Below are 5,964 nucleotides of genomic sequence, written 5' to 3' on the forward strand. Positions count from 1 at the left end.
TCCAGCAGGTCGAGGATGCAGTGGCCGGGAGCAGCCACTGCACTCCAGTCTGGGCAACAGAGTGAGACTCCAACTCAAAAAAAAAAAAAAAAAGTCATCCTTTCTGACCCTGGTGGAGAGTGGACAGGAAGGCAGAGGCAGATGGGAAAGTCACTCAAGAGTATATCTTCCCCTCATTAAAATCTAACATGGAAAAGAGTTACTTTGCTTTAAGCAAATAGTTGTGGGAAGCAGCTCTCGTTTACTGGCAAGTTTCCCTGGACTTATATGGGAACAATAGTAGACGTTTTTGAAGAAAACCAGACTTTAGCTCAGTGCCACAGCTCAGCATACTGCAAAGGGAATGGCATAAGTTATAGATAAGGACAGTTAGATATTTAACAGGAAGTAAAACTCAAGTTTTGGGACTCATACCAGTAAAAAATTACTATACTACATGTGACATTTCAAAGTGAGGTGCTAGAATACCATATATAGAATTCACAAAGAAAATGGAAAACAACAAATTTCATATCTATGGGCCTCTCATGCACCCTCATTTGCATCAAGACCATAAAAACGTAGAGAAAGTAGACATGAGGAGAATGTTGAGAAGGAGAAAGGGAGGTATGTACGTGTGTGTGTGTGTGTGTGTGTGTGTGTGTGTGTGTGTGTGTGGATGGGAGAGCCGAAGTGATTCTTTTTCCTTCACTTCAAGCTTAGTTTGGAGGAGACTTCAGGAGGATCACTCAGGGTGTTTGCAGTTTATTCCCTGCACTTGGGTAATACAGAGAATTGTGCCTGTCTGTAACAGTGGGGTAGAGGTGGCAGTTTGAGAACAGGCTAACACTTCTAGAGCTTGTTGGGACAAAGGATGTGTGAGTGCTTCCATGTTGGGCCATGTGGAAGGGAGATCTTGCCCAGCATAAGGAGGATGAAGGAGAGTTTAAACTGAGTGAGCCACTATAAAACCAGGGGTTCAGAAGGACAATTGTCCACATGTTCATGGGGAGATAAATGAAGGTTTCCAGTAAGGGTACTCTCCAAGGAACCCACAAAATCCCCTGTGAGGAGGAGTTTAGTGCTAAACACCTTCCCCATAAGGCCCGCCACTGTCTGCGCCCTTTCCCTTACTCTTCTCTCCCTTACTCCTCTTTCCAATCCTGGAAAGTTATGAACCTTGCTCATCAAGCTGGTGGAAGAAGAGGGGTAGAGTCGAGCCTAGAAAGAGAATGAGGACCCTTCTTAGGTTCCAGCAAGTGAAAGCAGAGAAAACTACTTACAGTCATGTTTTGAGTTTTGATTATCATGATTATCATATGAATTAGCTTAATTCACCAAATCAGAATTTTTTTTTTAATAGTAATGACTAAAGAAGAGGATTGCTTATAAGTATGAAAGGGGAGGTGGAGTGAGGAGAAATTTTACTAATCTCAAAAATGTTTAAAGGAAGGAGAATAAAAATTAAAATTGTGTTTGTTCACAGTTGGCTTGTTTAATATGCCAGTTTTGTACAGGCTGATTAGTAAAGGGATCTGGAAATGTCTGTGTACCCAATAAGAATAGTAAGACTTTTCATTTTAATTTCCTCCATATTCCAGAAATTTCCAGAATGTGAGGATCCATGGACATCTCTAAAGTTTTGCTACTAATCAACAGTCAATATATGCCTATTAATTAAACATTACATTTAGGAAATTAATTTTAGGAAAGTCAAGTACATGCTATTACACAGTAGGTCACTCAATACTTTCATAAAAAATAATTTGATTTGGGGGGAAAATTTTTTTTTGCCTTACCTTCATCTATAAGAAGATCATGAAAATATAGATTTTGATACATTTTTTTAAATGCTAAAGAAACAAAAGCTGAATAGCACTTTGACAAAAAAAGATGTGATTCTCACACTATAAGGGAATTCAAAATCTGCTTGATGCCCAATGGATATGTAATATGTGAATGGAATACATCCAACATTTTTAACGTCCAAACCTCACAACATAAGTTGGAAAAAAGAAAATGCTATTATCAAGAAGCTTTTGAGGATGAGAGTCTTTATTGTACCTATTCCGAAATACACTGGATAATTTTACACAGTGACACAAAAAGAGACTTAGGATAAAAATTTTAACAAACTTTTATCTTAAAAAGTTACACCTATTGATGCTAGCCTCTTTTGTACAAATAAACTTGAATAGCTCAGATACATTTCAAAAATTCCTAAATCATAACATGAAGATGCTTTTACTATCAATTGTTCCTTCAAATAACATCAAATGGCCCTATGGTGTCTCTATAACATACAGACACTGCTTCTACCATGGCTTATGAAGTTAGAAGGCAAATATAAAATATTTAGGGAGAAAAATAGAGAAAACAAACTGTTTCATATTTATTCCTAGATTGGGGGATGCCATTGCTTTCTTTCCCCAAGTTAAATATATCATACCCTAAGGTTTTAAGAAAGTATTTACAAAGGAATTAATTCTAACCCTATAACTATGTAGAATAGTGATTTCCAAATTTATGTAAGAAAAAAATCTTTTAAAACCAAGGAGAAATAATCAGAAGTTTGATTTTAAATGTTTTCACCCTCCAAAATAACACTCTTAATCTCTTTCATGCCCATTTTTCTTGAACTAGTTTCCTAAGATCAATGATATTAATAAGCATTTTTGCTCTCCAATAGCCTCAGAGCATTCATATGCTATATCTTCATTAGAACCATCTTGCAGTTCACAAAGTAAGTTCTGGGGTATTTTATTTTATATGAACACTTTCAATACACAAGGGACTGATAGTATTTCTCATAAATGTTACCTAGTGGGTTTAACACTATACCTCAATAAATGAATATTTGATCTAACCTGCACTTTAAACAGCTTAATTAGAACTTAACTGCTGGACTTCTCCCTAAAATGTTTTTCTTAATGAAATTCATACAGAGAAGCATAGTTAAATGAGGTGATTCTGAACAGTCACTGGGAGTCATAGACACCTTATTTAATTGAAAATCTCCCCCCCATCTCTTTCTCTCTCTCTCTCTCTCTTCAGTCTCTCTCTCATTCTCTAGAACTGACAGCTGCTGTTGCAGTTGGAGGAGCCCTGGTGGTGGGGGCTGGGCCCATGGTGCTCGGTGCCCTGGGCTTCATTGGGGCAGGAATTGCTGCCTCCTTGGTGGTAGCCAAGATGATGTCTGCAGCGGCCATTGCCAATGGGGACAGAATTGCCACGAGCAGTCTGGTGGGTACTCTGCAGTCAGTGGGCACAGCCAGACTCTCCACATCATCCAACATCCTGTTGGGCTCCGTGGGATCCATCTTTGGGGCCTGGTTGGGGGATTCTAAAAAGACCCTTTCTCATCTTCCTGCTGAATCCAGGGCTGAAGGAGATCAGTCAAAAGAAAATGTACCCCAAGCTGAACCTCCAAAACCCCCACTCGTGTCAGAGAAACATGAAGAATAAAGACCATGTGCAGACGGCAAAAAAAAAGAAAGAAAAGAAAATCTACCAAGATTTCTGGACTACAACACGTCATCTTTATATTTATCACCATGAAATACAATAATACCTTAAATAAATAAATAGTTTTTTCATATTATCAACTCATATTATTAAAAAGTGTAGTCTCCAAGATGGCATCCCCAGCTCAGGGAGTGCACAAGACTATCCATCTGAGTTGAAAAAGAAATATTAAAATTTATATTCATTTTATCTTCAAAAAATTATGCTTTGCCAATTTTAAAGCATTTAACATTCAGATGAATGGTCACACCCTTGTCTATCTATGTATCACATGGTCACCATCACATACAGAAGATAAGGTTTATTGAGGAGGAAAATTGCACCACAATCTGGAGGGGTTAACAGTGGTGTTTGCTTGTAGTGTAGAAGACATAGTGGACTTGACATGTGACTGGCTATTTAGATATGTGGAGAGTTTTCTAGTTTTAGCTAAAGAATTCTCCTTAGGTAGCCCAGTGGTTTAAAACTACTTCTGCAGAAACCACAGATTGAAAAAGTTACTAATAATGTAAACATGAATGAACAGTAAATGAGAAAGCTGACACTTATAATCTTTACATGAAATTTTCTATATAAGGTAAAAACAATAATAATTTGGCTGCCAAAAACAATTGGAGTGTATCAAGATTACTTAAATAGGAATTTAAGTTTTAAAATTAACATGCTACCCAAAGCAATCTACACATTCAATGCAATCTCTATCAAAATACTAATGACATTCATCCCAGATATAGAAAAAAATCTAATATTTGTGGAGAAACACAAAAGACCTCAAATAGTTAAAACAGTCCAGCGTAAAAAGAACAAAGCTGGTGGCTTCACACTACCAGTCTTCAAAACATACGATAAAGCTATAGTAACAAAAACCATATATGACTGGCATAAAAACAGACACATAGACCAATGGAACACAATAGAGAACCAAGAAATTAATCCATAGGTCTACAGCTGATTTTTGACAAAGGCTCCAAGAACCTTCATTGAGGGAAATTGTAGTTTCTTTAGTAAATTGTACTAGGAAAACTGGATATCCATGTGCAGAAGAATAAAACTAGACCCCCATCTCTCATTATACAAAAATCAACTCAAAATGGATTAAAGACCTAAATGTAATACCCACACTATAAAACTACTCGAAGAAGACACAGAAAAAACACTTCAGGATATTGGTGTGGAAAATGATCCTTTTCTTTTTAAATTTTTTTATTTTAAAGATGTGGGGTACAATTCAGGGTTAGGTATACAAATGTTCATTATGCAAGTACACTTGTTGATGAAGTGTCCCCCACCTCCCCCGGCAGATTCCTACTGCTGCCAACCCCACTCCCACCCCAGCAGTTTCCCACTACTGCCAATTCTTTTCTTATAGTATTATGATAATTGTTCAAGGTCTGCTTAAGAATGAGAACGTGTGATAGTCAGTTCTTTGTTTCTGTGATACATCACTCAGTAAGTATTATAGACTCTAACTCCATCCAGGTTCCTGTTAAGTCCATGATTTTGTCTTTCTTTATGGCTGCATAATATTCCATTATGTATACATACCACATTTTTTTATCCAGTCCTCTTTCAATGGGCAGCATAGTTGATTCCATGATTTTGCTATTGTGATCACTGCTGTGATAAATATACATGTGGAGGTATCTTTTTCATAGAGTGAAATGATTCTTATGAATAAGATCTCAAAAGCACAGGCAACAAAAGCAAAAATAAACAAATGGGAGTATATCAAACTAAAAAGCTACTGCACAGCAAAGAAAAAAATCAACACAGTGAAAAGACAACCTACAAAATGAAAGAAAATATTTGGAAACTATTTATTCAACAATATCCGGAATATACAAATAACTCAAGCATCTAAACAAAAAAAAGCAAATAATTAAATTTTTTAAATGGGCAAATGATATGAATAGACATTTCTCAAAAGAAGACATGCAAATACCCAACAAATATATGAAAAAGTGCTCAACATCACTAATAATCAGGGAAATGCAAATCAAACAAAAATGAGCTATCATCTCACCTCAGAATGGCTATTATCAAAAAGACCAAAAAATAGCAAATTCTAGCAAGAATACAAAGAAAATTAAACTCTTATACACTTTGTTGGGAATGTAAACTAGTACAGAAAACACAATGGAGGTTCCTCAAAAACTAAAAGTAGAACTACCCAATGACCCACCAATTCCACTACTGGGCATTTATCCAAAGGAAATAAAATCAGTATTCTAAAAAAGACATATGTGGTCCTATGCTTATTGCAACACTATTCACAATAGCCAAGATAGGACATCAACCCAAGTGTCCAACAACAGATAAAGAAAATGTGATATAGATATAGATATACATATAGATATATCACATTTTCTTTATCTGTATATATATGTACATATAGATAAACAGATATACTCTTCAGCCGTAAAAAAGAATAAAACCCTGCTATTGGTGGCAGCATGGATA

General features: G+C 36.2%; 1 pseudogene; it reads left to right on the forward strand.

Annotated features, from left to right (window-relative positions):
- The first annotated feature begins 3,033 nt into the window (after window positions 1–3,033).
- Window positions 3,034–3,444, forward strand: LOC103272480 (annotated as a pseudogene).
- Window positions 3,445–5,964: the final 2,520 nt, after the last annotated feature.

This window comes from Carlito syrichta, unplaced genomic scaffold (assembly GCF_000164805.1).
Source record: "Carlito syrichta isolate Samal-C Ts95f unplaced genomic scaffold, Tarsius_syrichta-2.0.1 Scaffold111522, whole genome shotgun sequence".
Lineage (NCBI taxonomy): Eukaryota > Metazoa > Chordata > Mammalia > Primates > Tarsiidae > Carlito > Carlito syrichta.